The sequence below is a fragment of the Mauremys mutica genome, chromosome 4, assembly GCF_020497125.1.
Source record: "Mauremys mutica isolate MM-2020 ecotype Southern chromosome 4, ASM2049712v1, whole genome shotgun sequence".
Taxonomy (NCBI): Eukaryota; Metazoa; Chordata; order Testudines; family Geoemydidae; genus Mauremys; species Mauremys mutica.
The window spans coordinates 96,894,908-96,913,579 of NC_059075.1; the positions used below are offsets into that span (position 1 = coordinate 96,894,908).

The 18,672-nt window shown below is 44.5% G+C and overlaps 1 long non-coding RNA gene across 2 annotated transcripts in view; it reads right to left on the reverse strand.

The window, feature by feature from the left end:
- Positions 1–5,126: 5,126 nt before the first annotated feature.
- The window catches only part of LOC123370158, a 43,268-nt gene continuing 29,722 nt past the window's right edge, over positions 5,127–18,672 (reverse strand). For both annotated transcript variants that reach the window (XR_006579299.1, XR_006579298.1), the window contains 2 exons: positions 11,552–11,688; positions 5,127–5,181 (listed from right to left, as the gene is read on the reverse strand). This is a non-coding gene — a long non-coding RNA (uncharacterized LOC123370158). The remainder of the gene's footprint in view (positions 5,182–11,551; positions 11,689–18,672) is intronic.

Here is an 18,672-nt window from a genome sequence, read left to right on the forward strand (position 1 = left end):
GAAGGTAGCCCGGGTGTGGTTTGGGAGGAGGATAGGAGGGAAGGAAAAGGCCACTAAAAAGATTTCACATTAATGACAGCCTTTTGGTTGGGCTGTCCACGGGGGTGGAGTGGGCGGGTGCACAGAGCCTCCCCCCACGCGTTCTTACACATCTGTGTGAGGAGGCTAAGGAACATGGTGAGGGGGAGGGTGGTTATACAGGGGCTGCAGCGGCACTCTGTGATCCTGCTGCCGTTCATGAAGCTCCACCAGACGCCGGAGCATGTCAGTTTGATCACGCAGCAGCCCCAGAGTTGCATCCCGCCACCGCTGATCTTCGTGCCGCCACCTCTCATCTCGAGCGTCTCTCCTGTCCTCACGTTCACTGGCATCTTTCCGGTAACTTGATACCACCTCCTTCCACTCATTCAGATGAGCTCTTTCCTTGCGGGTTACTTCCATGATATCCGAGAACATTTCATCTCGCGTCTTCTTTTTCCTCCGCCTTATCTGAGCTAGCCTTTGGGATGGACTAGGGAGGCTTGAAAAATTTGCAGCTGCATGAGGGAGGGAAAAAAGGGAGAGAAGTATTAAAAAAGATACATTTTACAGAACAATGGTTATACTCTTTCACAGTGAACAGCACTATTCACCTTACATAGCACATGTGATTTCACTACAAGGTCACATTTTGCATCTTAATATTGAGTGCCTGCGGGCTCTGGTGTTACAGATCTCACAGACACAGCTCCGGGCATCAGAATTCAGCTTGCATGCGGCCATGGTAAGCCACTGTCTTTTGGCTTCTGCAGCCTTCATATATACAGTGCTTTACCCCTCCCCCCACTGCATGCCTGGTATCATGAAAGCTCACTGCTAATCACCCCCCTTCCCCCCCCCACCGCGTGGCTAGTAGCTGGGAAGATCCCTGCTAGCCAAATGCGAAAAAGCTCATCGCTATTTCACTCCTCCCCTCCCCCCGCTTGCCTACGTGCAAGGAAGGATTTTTTTTAAGCAGCAGGCCACGAACCCAGTAGGAAAAGTGGGCATCTCTGGCTCCTTAATTAAATTCCTGATTTTCAACCAGGTTACCCTGAACGATATCACTCTGCTGAGGATAACACAGCGAGATAAAGAATGGATGTTTCTTGAATGCCAGCAATCACCGGGACCATACGCAGCTATGCTTTGCCATGCAATGATACCCGATTACTTGCTACATGCATGGCGTGGTAAAGTGTCCTACCATGGTGGACGGAACAAGGCTGCCTTGCCCAGAAACCTTCTGCAAAGGCTTTTGGAGTACCTCCAAGAGCGCTTCATGGAGATGTCCCTGGAGGATTTTCGCTCAATCCCCAGACATGTTAACAAACTTTTCTAAGTAACTTTACTGGCTGCGAATGCATCCCAAGTCCTCAGGGCAAATCAATCATTAAAAAACACTTGCTTTTAAACCATGTTTTCTATTTACAAAGGTACACTCACCAGAGGTCCCTTCCATGGCTTCATTGTCTGGGATAGTGGCTTGGGAGGGCTGGGAGGGTAATTCCGTCTGGGTCAGAAAAAGCTCCTGGCTGTTGGGGCTAACGGAGTGCTGTGTGCTCTCTGCAAGGTCGTCCTCCTCACCTTCTTCATTGTCTTCTTCCCCGTCTGCATAATCCTCAGCCATGGCTGAGATTACAACCCCCACCTTGGAATCCACGGACAGGGGTGGGGTAGTTGTGACGCAGCCCCCTAAAATTGCATGCAGCTCAGCGTAGAAGCAGCATGTTTTTGGCCCTGCACCGGACCTTCCGTTTGCTTCTTTGGTTTTCTGGTAGGCTTGTCTGAGCTCCTTAACTTTCACTCTGCACTGCACTGAGTCCCTGCTGTGGCCTTTTTCCATCATAGCCTTGGAAATTCTTTCAAATACTTTTTCATTTCGTCTTTTGGAACGCAGTTCTGTTAGCACTGAATCCTCTCCCCATATAGCGATCAGATCCAGTACCTCCCGTGCAGTCCATGCTGGAGCTCTTTTTCGATTCTCAGGGGACTGCATTGTTAACTGTGCTGATGAGCTCTGCGTGGTCACCTGAGCTGATGAGCTCTCCACGCTGGGCAAGCAGGAAATGAAATTCAAAAGTTCACGGGGCTTTTCCTGTGTACCTGCCCAGTGCATCCGAGTTCAGATTGCTGTCCAGAACGGTCAGTGGTGCACTGTGGGATACCGCCCGGAGGCCAATACCATCGATTTGCGGCCACACTAACCCTAATCCGATATGGTAATACCGATATTAGCGCTACTCCTCTCGTTGGGGAGGAGTACAGAAACCGGTTTAAAGAGGCCTTTATATCGATATAAAGGGCTTCGTAGTGTGGACGGGTGCAGTGTTAAATCGGTTTAATGTTGCTAAAATCAGTTTAAACGCATAGTGTAGACCAGGCCTGAGGCACCTAACTCTCTTCATGCATTGTATAGTGAGTGTGGGTGACTAATTCAGGGCTGTACTCCACTGGGCAGCAGGGCACCCTTGAGTTAGGTGTTGCAAGTGAGCCTAAATTCCCTTTGTCAATCTAACCCTAGTTCTCCGAGTACATATTCAACTGTTGTGTGACTAATGCTATTTTCCTGTTTGGTTTTGCTTTCATGATTTGTTTACTTTGGTATGATAAATGATGTCTGAGGTTAGATTTTTCTTGAACATTGCAACAATGACAATCAACTGCAAGACTGAGAAATTACTAGAGCTTCCAGACTTGGAATAACCTATTTAGTGAGTTATTTCCATGCACTGCTCTATAGGTTATTTGTAAATAAGCCATGAATATTATGATATATTATAGATATGCTCATATTTGATGTACTGATCTAAATCAAAGTCTGACTATAATCCATCATGTTGGGGAAGATGTGGCATGCATGCACAATAATAGACTGATAGGGCTTAGGGCTTAAGAACAAGAAGAGGCCTTAAGGGCCTCTATATCCAGGATCTATGGAGATGATAGCCCACGTGGGACTGTAGGATAAGAGAGTGAACATTCTCAGTAGGCCCACAGCTGGGGAATTCCCTTACCACTTTCAGTCTGCAATGGAAAGCACATCTGTTACAGCCTTCATATGACTCCTCTGAGGACTGACCTGGCAACACTTCCCTCGAGATAAGACAAAATCTCCTACGTGGACAGACTTATGCTCCATCTGGCAATAATGCATATTAGCCATAGATTGAAGAATATGAAATTAACAAAATAGTCTCTCTAATTTTAAAACTAATTGAAATGGACCCACTTACTGAATGAACTAAACTAGGGAATGCACATATACACTAGGGAAGGGGAAAATGTTAGATTAGGCTGAGACACTAAGAGCTATTTATATGTTGATTGAGTCAGCCCCAGTAAAGGAAAACCATTGTGCAGACAGAGAAGGATTACTGCATATGCAAGAGTCAAGGGCCCAGGAAACTTATTTGCCTAGGAAAACATGAGTGACATTGTACAAATCCATGCAGTGACATCACACAAGGGCTGAACAGCTCCATACTGCCCATAAACACATTCAACATTTGGTGTACAGAAAGGGACTTTCCCCAAAGAGAGGACACCTATGAGAACTTTGTGGCAGCTCTGCTAATTTTCAGAATCTTTCCTAGCTGGCCCGATGATGGGCAAACTTGTTGTTGCTGTTCAACAGCTGTAGGGAACAGAATAAATACTATTTCACAGATTTTTGTGGTGTACCAAAAGCCTTTGATGCAGTCAGTCCCCCTGCATTTTGAAGTTCTTTGAAAATACAGATGCTCAATTCAGTGCCGGCATTATCTTATAACTCCATGATGACAGGCATATTTAGTATAGTTAACAAGGCACAAGCAGGACAGCATCTCTATGCAATGCAGCACTTAAGCATGTGCTTAAGTCACATTAAAGGACTCAGGTACATAAAACTAAGCATGGGCTTGAGTGCTTTCTCAAATTGGGATTTGATCACTTATCTGCATGCTGTCACTAGGGTTCCTGCCCCAGGGTACTCACTAGGCCCTGGGCTGGGCCCCAGCACTCAGTTGGGTCTCTGTTCTGTGACATCTAGATTTCCCCATTTGTTTCCCATCATAAGATGCTCATCCCTCTAGCTAAGCCCCAAACAGTCTGCCCCTCCTGGGCTTGTCAATGAAGAGAAACAGGAGAATTAATACAAATGAATTGTCCTGCAGCTGCGGTAAAGCTCTGTTCCTTTAAACAGCCCTCGAATAAGTTCACAGGCAAATACAGAGAAGAATTCCCCTCAAAAGATGAGTCAGCATTGGGCCCTTCTTCCAGCAGGAAGGGGCAACCAGGCATCAGCCATTCAAGGAGCTCCTGCCATCAATCAGCCCTCTGTCCAAGAGCTCTCCTCCTTGGTCTGCCACCAAGTGTGCCAGGCTTCCCCATTTTAAGCATCAGACCTGGAGGGAAGAATCTCACAGGTGTGGCAGGGGAGGGTCATTTAAGGCCACATCAGCATATTAGCCTGGCAAACCACATAGTCAAACTCAAATACTTTTTCACAATGGAATCTAGGAGAGCATTCACTGTAGCAGTATCATTCACATCTTACCATCAGATTCAGGTCTGAACCACGTCCCCCAAAGCTGTAGGCTTTAACTGAAAACAGATGAAGAAGTGCTCCTGTCTCTAGCACCCAGACACCCAGTTCCCAATGGGATCCAAACCCCAAATAAATCTGTTTTACTCTATATAAAGCTTATACAGGGTAAACTCATAAATTGTTTGCCCTCTATAACACTGATAGAGAGATATGCCCAGCTGTTTGCTCCCCCAGGTATTAATTACTTGCTCTGGGTTAATTAATAAGTAGAAAGTGATTTTATTAAATATAACAAGTAGGATTTAAGTGGTTCCAAGTAATAACAGACAAAGTAAATTACCAAGCAAAATAAAACAAAAATACACAAGTCTAAGCCTAATACAGTATGAAACTAAACACAGGTAAATCTCACCCTCAGAGATGTTCCAATAAGCTTCTTTCACATACTAGACTCCTTCCTAGTCTGGGTCCAGCAATCACTCATACCAACGTAGTTACTGTCCTTTGTTCCAGTTTATTTCAGGCACCTCTTTGGGGTGGAGAGGCTATCTTCTGAGCCAGCTGAAGACAAACCGGAGGGGTTTCCAGGGCCTTTTATATTCTCTCTTGTGGGTGGAAATCCCTTTGTTCTCCTGTGGAAAATCACAGCAACAAGATGAAGTTTGTAGCCATCTGGGCAAGTCATATGTCTATGGATAATTCAGCTTTTTGCAGTCCAACGCCATTGTTTACATGTTAGTTTGAACATTCCCAGGAAAGCTCATATGTGGATTGGCGTCTCCCAAAGTCCATTGCTAGTTAAGTACTCCCAATTACTTGAATAACTTCATGTTGACCAAATCTGCCTTATGCGCTTCCTACAGCAAACACTTTAAATACAAGCATAGAGCCAATGCTCATAATTCCAGATATAAAAATGATACATGCATACAAATAGGATGAATATATTCAAAAGATCATAATCTTTGCAAAGATATGTTACATGGCATATCTAGCATAAAATAGATTCCAGTTATGTCATATTTACACTCATAAGCATATTTCTATAAAGCATTATGGGGTGCAACGTCACAAGAGCTACATCTTTTTCAGTGTATAGCAGCTTCTCCTCCTTGAACTGAGAAAATACAAACTCACCAAGGGCTAAAGAGAATTATAAAAGCATCTTTTAACCTCACAAAACTGCCTTTGATCTTTTCAACCAGATAATTGGTAATAATTGCCTGTGAGTACAGAAGAAATGAATTTAAAGAAAGTGTTTCAACATTTATTTACCAATGCTAGTCTCCCACATAGCTGTGTGTGCTTTTTTAGTTACTGAACCTTACTGGACTCTGCAGTGTTGTCCTCCTTTTCTTATACAAGCCACCAAATCTCAGAACTTTTTCCCTGAAGGTTTGGCTCCAGATTCAACAGTCCTTCCCCCTGGCATCAGGGTATTCTGCATTACCTTTTCCCAGTGGACGCAAGTAAAAGCAGGCCCTCCTTCTACTCGGGGTTGCAGTCCAAGGATTCTGGGGCAAGCTGCTAAGGTCTGCTCCCTTGAACTCTTCACTACCTCTCTGGATTTCTTCCTATCATAGCCTGCCTTCCTCCAGGCATTTTCCCTCAGTCCCTCCTTGGGCTTACTATACATCTGCCTCTCTCTAGGCTCGCCTGCCCACCCTCCCTCCCTTCACTTGCTAGTAGCCAGAGGGGGACTACAGAGCTCATCCTGGATTATCCTACAATCACCTTTATGCATGGGCTTCCTCCTTTGATACTCACTATGCAGCTTCCCTCCATCACCACCGAGCTGGACTTCATCTTTAACTAGGCTCAGCCCACGCTTCAGATGACTTAATTGAGCTAGCTAGCTCGTTAACTCTTTTAGTGTCAGTGGATATATAACCCATTACAGACCCATAACATCGATGCCATATTGATACACTGAAGAGGGCGCTCCTACCATTCTGCACATGTGTTTGTATGTGACTTTTTGTAACATGATTTGGTTAAAAGTACAGTCCAGAATTTTCAATTCTGGGTGCCTAAGCTTAGACAGCTAGGTTTTAATTCAGCATGCCACTTCAGCAGCACTAATCACCTTCTCAGAGGTGGATTAAGGTTTACTGGGGCCCTGGGCTGGAGCAAGTGGGGGTCTCTCAGAGTGGGAACCGAGGCCCCACCCCCATTCCACCCCTTCCACCTGCAGCACTGCCCAAAGCCCTATCCTGTTTGGCCCTTTCCCCCACAGTCCCACCCCTGTTCCACACAGCCCTGCCCCATTCAGCCCCTTCCCCCACAGCCCCACTCACTCCTTTCCAGCTGCAGCTCCGAGACTGGAAAAGCTCTGTGTCTTCTCCCCGGCCCCCTGGGGCCACCACAGGGAGCGAGAGCTCCTCCAGCCCCTGGGGCACGGCTGGGGGAGATTTTTCTGGGGGCCCTAAATTGGCCAGGGTCTCTGGCCAGGGGCCCCATGCAGTAATCTGCCTGTGCACCTCCTAAGTCTCAGTAGGTGTTTAAGTACTTTGCTGAATCAGGCCCTGTCAAAGAGAGTGACTCCCAGCCAGCACCCCACATTTGATTGGGAGTGGCATAGCAGGTTCTCCTTTGGCATCACCTGCCGACAGCCACCCCTGCCCTGCAGAGGTCTGCTTGTTCTTGTGAGTCTTTAGTCTTGCTCATCACGAGTGAGCAGGACTCTCTTTTTTGGAGGGGGAGCGGGGGGAATTCATTTTACAATAGTGTTTAAAATCTCTCCCTGGTGAAGTGAAGGGTATTTGAATCACACATTCCATTTCCCACATTCAAAGTGTTGCAGCTCCTGGCCTTCTCCTGGTGCCTGCTTGGGTGAGTGAGTGAGCAATGGCGGGGAGGGTGGAAAAGTGACCGATGGAGGGAGGTGGGGCCTCAGGGAAGTGGCAGGGTAGGGGAAGGGCCTCAGGGAAGGGGGCAAGGCAAGGCTGTTCAGTTTTCTGGAATTAGAAAGTTGGCAACCCTACCAGGAGTAGGGGGACTTGAACCAAAAGGTTTCCCACAGCTCCTTAACCACGGGGCTAAAGGTTTTAAGGGAAAGCCTCCTCCTCTCCACTGGCTGTTTTGTGTCGATCTAGGCGTACTCTGAGCATACTTAGCTGAGTGGGCCCTGAACATGAGTTAGGCAGAGGGCTGCCTATCATCCTCTGGTTCACAGATTGCTAGCAAAGAGAGGTGTTTAAGTCCAGGCGGCAGAAGGCACCTATCTTTGGGAGAGGGTGGGACTTAAGACACCGCACTCTCAACAGCTCCTGTTGGCAAGCTAAGGGGGGAAGCCACCCTGACCAAAAGCTTTGTGAACCACCTTCTACGGTGCCTCTCTCTCCCCATGCACTTCATAGGGAGCCATGGAGCCTAACTCACAGCCTAACCCTGTGGATCACAGTGTTCCTGGATTTTCTAGGCACCTAAAATGTAGGTGCCATGACCCTCAGTATTATGACACCTAAGTCCCTTTGTGGATCTCTGCCTAAATTAATATTTAATCACTCAAGTAAGTGGCTTGATTTTCAAAAGTTCTGAGTGCCATTTGCTTCAATGGGAGCTGCAGGTGCTCAGCAACCCTGAAAAGTCACTAATTTAGGTACCCAGTATGGATTTAGGTGCCTGACTTTAGGTACTCATGTTTGAAAATGATTAACCAGATTTTTTTTGCAAGTTCTGTCATTTGTTCAGTATACGTGGTTTGTAAATTCTTACAACTCCAAATTGTTATTAGAGCATTAAGATAGGGCTTGAGGAAAGGTTTGTGCTAATTAATCATATGTGTCTTGTATTCAAGTAGTCAGATTCAGGAGTGCCAGAACCTCAGTAGAAGGGAGGGGGCACAATGCCCCGTCCCTTCTCCCTTTGTGGGCTTGCCACCTGCTCCTCCTCTTCCCCCTACAGCCCCGTCCCCTAGCCAGGATGGAAGTTGGAGCTGGGCCATGTTAAGAGCCACTCAGGGATCCCAGGCTGCTGTGGGGAGCCCCAGACCCTCCATCTTCCCTGGGTGGTGTGCCTCATGGGCAGGGACACAGGCTGAGGGCTGCTCTTGGACACCCAAGCCCCCCACCCAGGGCAGGTGGAGGATTCGGGGATCCCCACAGTGGCCCAGGCTCCCTGGGTGGCTTGGCTTCTTGCCTGGCCAGGGAGCGGAGCCTTGGGGGGAAGAGGTGCAGGGGTGGGGCCACTAAGAGGAACCGGGCCTGATGGCGAGTAGGAGCAAAGGCCCATCTCAGCCCCACCCCTGGAAAGAGGCTGGCACCGCTAGCAAGGGCTGTGCTTCGCAGTGGGGGAGTTGATCACCTTATCAGCTCCCCCACCCCTAAGCGCAGCCCTTGCCTGTGCCACTCTGTGCTTGCCTGAGGCCAGGGCCGGTGCAGGGATGTTTCGTGCCGTAGGTGAAACTTCCACCTTGCGCCCTCCCTCGTTCCTGAGCCCCCACCCTGAGGTGCCCCCCCCACGGCAGCTCCCCCCTCCGCCCTGAGGCACCCCCTCCCGTGGTAGCTCCCTACCCCCCACTCTCCGCCCAGAGGCACCCCCCGCGCCCCAGCTCACCCCTGCTCCGCCTCCACCCCGAGCACGCCGTCGCTGCTTCATTTCTCCCGCCTCCCAGGCTTGCGGCGGCTAAGCTGATTGGCGCCGCAAGCCTGGGAGGTGGGAGAAGTGAAGCAGCCACGGCGTGCTCGGGGAGGAGGCGGGGCAGGAGTGAGCTGGGGCGGGGAGTTCCCCTGTGTGCCACCCCCCCTTACTTGCTGCAGGCGGCCCTCCCCGCACTCCCCTGCCCCAACTCCCTCCGCCTAAATGCCAGCAGCAACCGGGGTGGCCAAAGATCTGGCTGCTGCGGTCGCTGCCAAAGAAAATGCTGCCCCCCAAATCCTAGTGCCCTAGGCGACCGCCTAGGTTGCCTAAATGGTTGCACCGGCCCTGCCTGAGGCTTGCAGTTTGGGGGGGGAGGGGCAACACGGCCCCTGCCCCCCAAACTATGCTCTTGTTTAAAAGTGTGTGGGCATGGCCTCCTGACTCTCCCAGCTCTGGTGCTTCTGGCCTGATTTCAAATGTGCTTATCATTCGCATATCCCATTGAAATCACACAATGCCATTGAGAAAAATCAGGTGAAGGGAAATTAAATACATGAAAATTTACAAGCTGTATTGGCATGTGCCCATAATTCAGAGAGTAGACAAGTAAGTTTTAAGCTAGGTTGCATATCAGCATACACCTTAACATTGCTGTGTCATGAAATTCACATCTATATAGACCAAAGAGGGAGCTGAATGCTTGATAAATTATATACTGGTTATTTATTTATTCATTTGTTTCTTTTACTATTCAGGATATTTTTGCCATCAGTAGCCATTTTGTTTATTAATGCTCTTTTCCCTCTAATGTTTAAAAGTTCTTAGTACCTTGAGATCTAAAATGGTGCCAGATTCTTGAGTATCATGTGGGTAGTGGCCTTTGGAAAAGATGAATAAAAATAATGATGACAAAGAGTGGCTTTAAATTGTCTAAGTAGGGAAAATGACAAAACTGAGCCAAGTTAGTAAATTGAGACTAATGGGGAAAGTATTTTCATTTGGCAAAAATAAGGTATAAGTAAAACCATGACACTTTTCTGAAATGTCTATTTTCATACATTGCAACAAGAAAAGGTCACATACATACTAGCTTTGAGATAACACACATACAAATCACAAACAGCCCTACCCCCCAAAGACATTTTTGTTTAATGAGCAAATTACAAGATAGCCCAATCTATAGATTCATATTCATACACATATTTTCATACTTTTTAAACCAAGATCTACTCTCTGAGCTTTCTACATTTAATAGGATGAATTATTTCATAAGAATAATTCCCCACCTCATCTCTATATGCATAACGTCAAAATGTGCTTAAGCAAGATAAATTCAAGCATTTCCTCTTTAATTTGACTGTGGTGGGAATATCAGAGAGATTGTCTTTATTTTGTACTTGTGTTTGGTATGCTGCAAAGTCCTGTGAGTAGAAGCCAGGAAATGGTTTGCGACAAGATTTTTGAAAATAAATTAAAAGTATGTAAGTTGATATTTAAAGTAGACTTCAAAGTTAGAGCAGAAAACTAATAATTGGTATATTTACATAATGCTGTCAAACATGACGTGATGATTGTGGTATTAATACCAGTAATTCTTCTTGGAAGCAATTAAACTTGGCATTGTGATCATTATCTAATGTGTTTATTTCAGCTACTGTAATTGTTTTTCTAAAGCCATAAATTTCTTGAGTTAATTATAAACAAATTGGCATGCTTAATGAATGGGCCCAACTAATAATGTATTATCTCATGTGTGTGTGTGTGAATGATATCTAGTTAACAGCAATGATGCAGCTGGATTAATGATACCAAACACAGTAACCTTATTAATACCATGACCTTAGTCTGTATTCAAAAAGGAAAAGAAAAATAGCTCCTTTCAGTGTAGAACCAAGGAGCTTTCTGCATCATGGGCCAAATTATTCTGTCAGTCACTGAATTCAATCAAATTACTCTGAATTTACACAGTGTAACAGATGAATCAGGCCCACATATATTCCAAGTACAGAATAAGTAAGGCTAAGATTTCGTTGTGGGTATTTTTAGTAAAAGTCACGGATAGATCGTGGGTAATAAACAAAAATTCACAGAAGCTTGTGATTTTTACTAAAAATATCCTGGGAGAGAGGGGGGACAAACAGAGTGCTGCTGGGGCTTGCAGCTGCTCCAGCCCCACCTCTGCTCTTGTGGCAAGGGCTGACTGCTGCTGATCCAACAGCTGCTGCTGCTCTGGCAGGCCGGGGACCAATGCTCCGGGACTGGCTGCCAGTCAGCTGTTCTGGTGGTTGCTGCTCCAACAGTCCCAGGGTTGACAGCTGCTCCAGCCCTGCCCCAGAAGAAGTCATGGAGGTCCTTGAAAGTCATGGAATCCGTGACCTCCGTGACAGAATCATAACCTTAAGCATAAACAAAATACCCTACCTTGACTGAAAAGCCACATCATGTAATCTTGCTACCTCATACAAAGGTATGAAATATAGTTGTTTCCAGGCATGCACAAGAAAGGAAGGGAAAAAATGAGTTCTCTCTTGATAGATGTAGTTCTGTAGTCTTTACATCTGTAATAAGGATAAATGATCTCAACGTCTGATAAAGACTCACAGCTTCTGAAAAGATTATGGTTTGTATCCTTAAACTTTCAAAAGGAGCAATGTTTTCTTTTACAAAATATTGGTAAGATTCATTATTAACCACATATGCCTCTCTTAGGCTGGACACTAATCGACAGCTTTTTACAGCAAGATTGTTTTCATTTATGAGAGGCTATTAGAAACACAGTGACCATTTATTTTATACTTATGAAGAGTAGTGAAGACTGACGTTACATTACAATATCACAGAAAACTAAAGCTTTCATCACAGAATCATAGAAGTGAGAAATGGAAAAGGTCCATCATTAGTTCATCCCATTACCAATGCAGAGTTGTTCTCTACAGTTTATTTCCTAGTATTTTGTTCCATCTAATTTTAAAAATCCAAAGTAATGGAGTCCCCACTACTTCCATAAAGATACTATTTTACAGCTTAATAGATGTCAGTGACCAGTCCTAATATTTAAATTTAAGTTTTTTCCTTTCTTAATTTTATCCTATGACTCCTCATTTAAACTCCTTAGAGCTGGCAAAATATTTTTGACCAAAATTTTTTGATAAATAATGAAGATTCTCTGACACTGGAACATTTTGCAAATGTATATAGATTTTGCTGAATTATTTTGGTCAAAAAAATCCTCCAAATATTCCATCATAGAAATGAACTTGTTTAATTAAAAAAAATTAAAGGAAATTTCTGAATACATTAAAAATGCTCTAAATCAAAACAAAAGAGTTTGACTCCAAATAATCCCCCCTTTTTGATTCACCAAAAATTAAAAAGAGTTTAACCCAAAGTATTTTTCTTTTCTGGAATTCCCAGTGAACTGAAAAATCCATTGTTTGTTTACTTCTACTTCTTATTACTAGAGATAATACTTCACTGGGGCTTTCCCCCTAAGATGTTTACATATTTAGCCATAGCTATACCAGGTTTCACATTAATTTGTTACATTTCAGGATGCTTAAGCAAAAGTATAGACTTCAGACTTCTTAAAAATTGTTTTCTTAATCAAGTTTTATAATCAATGACAAGCCTATCTAATTCTGTACTATGCTGGAAGATGGTTTGGGTGCCAATATGAGAAGATCATTTTCAATTTGAGTGCATTTCATTGGCAGTCTGGTGGTTTCGTTTATGGACACTTGCCTCATTCTGATAGTGTCAGATCTGTTGCTGTAACAGTGCTGTAACCCTCACGTGATAGCTCCCATCAGGTGCTCTGTTGCTGGCCACCCACTGGACTGCTGTGAGGGGAAGCCAAGCCTCTGGGTCCTTGGATGTTTTAAGCCTCCAGAGCCAGAACAGAGCCCAGCCACTGCCCCAGTCTTGGGGTCCCCAGGGCACACTCTCGGGGCACAGCTCTGCAAGGCTAACACTCTCTTCTGGAATCCATCATCCAGGTGACTCTTCATCCTCATACTAGACACATCATCTGTTTGTCTTCCAGAATCCCACCCAAAGAGATAAGCCTTCTGAGTTACAGTTTAACTCACAGGTTGCAGTGTTAACTGTGAGCATACACACAGCAGCACAGATTCTTTTGCTAATGCTCTTTTGCTTAAATCATATGAAGCACAAGAGTACAGATCCCATAGAACACAACCAATATCCTAACTGCAGTGCCTCTCCCTGGCTCACCCTTTCCTTGGGAATCCTTCAGGGCTCTGAGTTGAAGAAGACAAGCAGGAGCCCCTACATACTGGGTTAATTCTCTCTTCCCTCCACAACTGGAGAAAAAATGGCCACAGATAGGGAGACACAAGCTCCTCCCTTATTATAACTTCTATCCCCCTTTCTCAGATGACGTCCTGCTCAGCCTCTCCGGGTGACCAAAAAACCCAGCCAGGTGATTTTGTTTCCTCTTCTCACCTGCTCTTCCCTGGGTAGGAGCCAATCATAGAATATCAGGGTTGGAAGAGACCTCAGGAGGTCATCCAGTCCAACCCCCTGCTCAAAGCAGGACCAACCCCAACTAAATCATCCCAGCCAGGGCTTTGTAAAGCTGAGCCTTAAAAACCTCTAAGGATGGAGATTCTACCACCTCCCTAGGTAACACATTCCAGTGCTTCACCACCCTCCTAGTGAAATAGTTTTTCCTAATATCCAACCTAGACCTCCCCCACTGCAACTTGAGACCATTACTCCTTGTTCTGTCATGTGCCACCACTGAAAACAGCCGAGCTCCATCCTCTTTGTAAACCCCGCCCCCCTTCAGGTAGTTGAAGACTACTATCAAATCCCCCTCTCACTCTTCTCTTCTGCAAACTAAATAAGCCCATTTCCCTCAATTTCTCCTCATAAGTCATGTGCCCAAGACCCTTAATCATTTTCATTGCCCTATGCTGGACTCTCTCCAATTTGTCCACATCCAATTTGTCCACATGAAAGGGCTGATGTTGCAAAAATACACATACGTAAAAGGTACTGGACACTAGAGATACCAGAACACTCCAATACTTGCACATTCCACACAGATAACAAGGACAGGGGCAAAAGGGTAATATGATGGATAGAGTTGTTTTGTTCGAACCAATATGTACAAGGTAAGAGGCGGCACCTTGCTATGTAGAGGGGTTGCACCTCAGTACGTCAGGAGTGATGTGTAACTTGTTTGTACCTGTGTATAAGAATGCACCCCTGAGTGGATGTCTTTGTCTGGCCTAGGGGGCAGTGGAAAGTCCCGCCACTGACTGAGGTGGTCCATTGCCAGGGAGCACATATGTACTAGCTAGCAGAACCTTGGATATCCGGGGAGCTAGAGACTGTGTTTCTCTTCGACAATAAACCTGGTCCGGGTGCCTTCGTACGTTACGAGGGTCTGTGGTCACTGGGGGTTCTCTCGGGGTCTCCTGTGTAAGCTATCTGCGCAGAGCTGGGGCAGCACACAGAGGGAACACACGCAGCCGACTGATATCAACATTGAATAGAGCAGAGTACCACACCGGTAGCATCTGATGACACCTGTTGAGCCAGCTTTCTATTCACCTTATTGTCCATTCATCCAACCCATACTTTAACATGCTGGCAAGAATACTGTGGGAGACAGCATCAAAAGCTTTGCTAAAGTCAAGGTATATCATGTCCACCGCTTTCCCCATCCACAGAGCCAATTATTTCATCATAGAAGGCAATTGTTTAGAGCTACTCCCTTTCAATGGAAGAGCACTTAACTTCAACAGCCCTGTTTTGTTATTCTTTTGCCACCAGCCTGTGAAATTTCAGCTCTATGTGGAGGCAAACAGACAACAGAGAAGGAAAAAGGTTGCACATTCAGAATGGAGTTTGCAGCCTGGTAAAGTTACCTAGATCTCATAATCTCATGCAGAATTCATAAATTGTACAACAGATTCCCAAGTCATCACATTTCATCCAAAGCCCTTTAAAGTCAGTGGGAGTCTTTCCATTTACTTTTGTAGACTTTGGATTAAGTACAAAAATCTTGATTACAGTTTTTTCCCCTATTTCAAGCAACCCTTTTTTTACTCCAATTTATTCTTAATATACATTTTACATAATATTAATAGACAAAATAAAACTTTGTCCCTTTCACCCAAGTATATGTCTCATCAGAACAAGCAGCTGCAAGTTTCTTTTTCTGATGCTCCTATTTCGATTTCCAGCTCCCTGTGGTATTCACAGGTCACTTCTATGACCACCACAGCTTCATATGGGGTAACTCAGTTGCTGACAAGGAATTGTTTTGGTACGACTTGGATGTAACTGCCTCCCTTCATTTAAGATAGTTGTAAGAAGCCACTACGCTCCTTTATGGAACAAGGTCGTTCAAACAATAGGATCCTCCACCCAAAAGGCAGTCACATGTCACGGCCCAAAACAAAGACACATATGGGCACAAGAGTTTCACTGGGTATTGTTTTAGTAGGGCAGCAAGAAGCATCACAGAAATGGATACAGAAGGAAGAGAAAGCCAAGGACATAGCCCAAGCAAGCACTGGGAGTGAGGCCTTGAGAAAAGCCTACAGGGAGGTTTTTTGGAACAGGGATGGGGGTGGGTAGAGTACTAGGTGAAAGAGACTTGGAACAAGCAATGAAACTGTCTTCTGCTGTTCAGAGAAACAGTTTCTTTTGACACTGCCATATCTCTTCTTTGCAAAGGCCATTTTGAAGTTTCTGGTCTTCATGAAAACTCATTATAAATTAGATACTCAGAGTTATAAAAGTAAGTAGTTGTTTTAAAAAAAAAAAGATAACAGTTTTTGAAGGGATAGAATAATAATACATCCTCTAACCAATAGAGATTAGGTAAAAAACATTCCCTGTGGACAGGTTATTCTGTAACCGCCTGCTGGGGGATTTCTTGCACCTTCTTCTAAAGTATCTGCTGCTCTCCTCCACTCTCAGAGACAGGATAGTGGACTAGGTGGACTGCTAGTCTGATTCAGTATGGTAATTCCTATTTTATTAACCAGATTATTTAATCAATACGAGGTTGCCCGAGTCATCCGTTTCCTGACAGTTTTAGCTGGTTTCACCACCAGTCTTATACACCAGCTATAGAAATCTTTAATCTCTCTGTCAGTACCTGTATATTATTCTTTGATTCCTTCATCATTTATGAGCTGGGAGCACTTGCCTGTGTATTTCTAAGCCTCTGCAGGCATTTGGTTCCTTATGGCTGGGTTCATCTTGAAGATTTTCATTTCACAATGGATTTCAAGATCTACATTAAATATTTCATCCAGCCTTTGAGATAACGTAGATGCCTTGACACCTTTGTTTGCTATCTATTAAGTATATTCATTAATCAACATTTTTTCATTTCTAATAAAAGAGGATATATTAAACTCTATAGGCTACCTTGAAGTTAATTACTTAGCAACAGAATTCCCTCTCATAGTGACCCTTGTCATTTCCAGGGCTTTATGTCCAGAATAAATAGCTGTAATTCTCTGTATAATTATTCTGAAAATTTTAATCAGTTCCTTCATTCAGGTTTGAGTCCCTATCACATGGATTTATTTGTGATATTTTTCTGACTCTTCCAACATTACTACAACATCATGTAAAATATAATTAACATTTTACAGTTTCAAATCACTCATTCTAATCAGATTACGAAAATGTGTTCCTCTTCCACCAGAGCACCAGGAGTGTGCGTGTGTGTATGTGTTTGTGAGTGTCTGTCACGCAGAGTTTCACTGTATACCCCAATGAAAGACAAACTACTTTGCCATTAGATTTTGGTTTTACTTCTGAAGGTCAATAATTTCTCTTCTGAATACCTCCCCCCACATACACACACTGATTCCTGGATATTAGTCCTTCACATTGGGGGGGTTTTGTAATCAGTCATCTTCTAGCCATGCTCTGTGTATTTAGCTCATTTAGTCTAACATGTTGGAAGACCAGTATAATCCATCATTGTTGTGTTTGGAACTAGAGCGTCCAGAGGCAAATTAGAAACAGTTCTGTTTATCAGGCAATAAATTCAATAACATAAATGAAGGAGCTGGAATCTTCTGGTTAACTCCAGATCTCCACCCATATAACTGTCCCAGGGCTACTGAGTGGTGGAGCTAATGGGAAGGAGGGGGACTGCTCCCCTCTTCCGGGTCTTTAAGTGTATGTGTGGGGCCTTTTCAAGCATATGATACCATTGACAAAAGGAGGTGTATGATGTGACTTTTCACACAGGGCTGGAGAATGAGCCCGCCCCACACTCACCTAGCAGTGGCAGCTCCTGTCCTGCAGAGCAGAACTCAGCCCAGCTCCCTGCTCTGGGCACTGGATCATGTGGGCCATGTTGCAAAGCCATTGACTCATGATGGAGGGATGCGGGGGCTGAGCCAAGCCTGAATGGTGCTGCAACCCCATGCACCAGGTTGCAACACTCGGAGGCGGGAGCTGGGCCTAACCTTAGGGGCAGGACCCACTGCTCTTGGGTGAGTGTGGGTGGGCTTGTTCTCTGGCAATGACCCATTGCCCCCACTGGTTGCAAAAGCTGGCTCAACCACTGGTGACAACACACTCAGCCAAAGATGGAAGCAGAACTCCTCAACTGGCTGGACGTAACCTGAGAGAGTGATACAGTTACATTGAAACTTCTAACAGCCGATTAACCCTTTTGTGAGTACCAAAAAGTGAAGGCAAGCATATGGTTTTGATGGTATTAGACCAATCAGTCTTCCTTTGGTTCTTTTTTATGTACTGAAAAGTCAAACAGAATTATAAACCAATCATCTTTTTCTTCTATATATCTGTAAGTGTATACATCCATATTACATCACAAACCATATATACATTGATATTTTTATACTATCGTGTGGTCTTTGTGCAGGTGCTTGTCAACGGAAATGAGCTCAGGTACATTATGGTACTCACAGAACAGGATCCTATAAAACAGTGCACAAGTTCAAATTCTAATTGTACAGAAGGTCTGTAACAAACTGTACAAAAGAAGATGAATTTTACCACTTACCTCTTTAGAGGTGGCTTTCCATTGTGTCGCAGACTGGCTATTACAGCTGAGTAATGTTCACATTGGCAGTCTAGTTCTTACATGTTATCGTGAACTCAAAAATGGATTCATTGTTCAATTTCTACTCCAAAACTGCCCCTTTTCCCACTTAAAATACATCTATTTCTGAGTGAAATCAAGCACATTCTGAGCAAAAGATAGCTTTGAAATATGAAGGGTGATGTTTTTGAAGCAAAAAGCAGCCATTTCACCAAGTTTTTTAGGAAAGTACCATTTGGGGTGTGCAAAGGTGTCCAGAATGAAATGGTGCATGATTTCTTACAGAAAACATTCCAGTTTTTCCCCTAATCTCTACTGGTCATGTACAGTGTTTGTACTTTATGCTTATACAGCTTGATTGTTTAATCTCTCACGTGCCATGGGAGTTAGGGTTATTGAATCATCAAGATTTAATCTTAGATAAATCTATGAAGCATCTAGCATACTTTTGAGTGCTATAAAATAATGC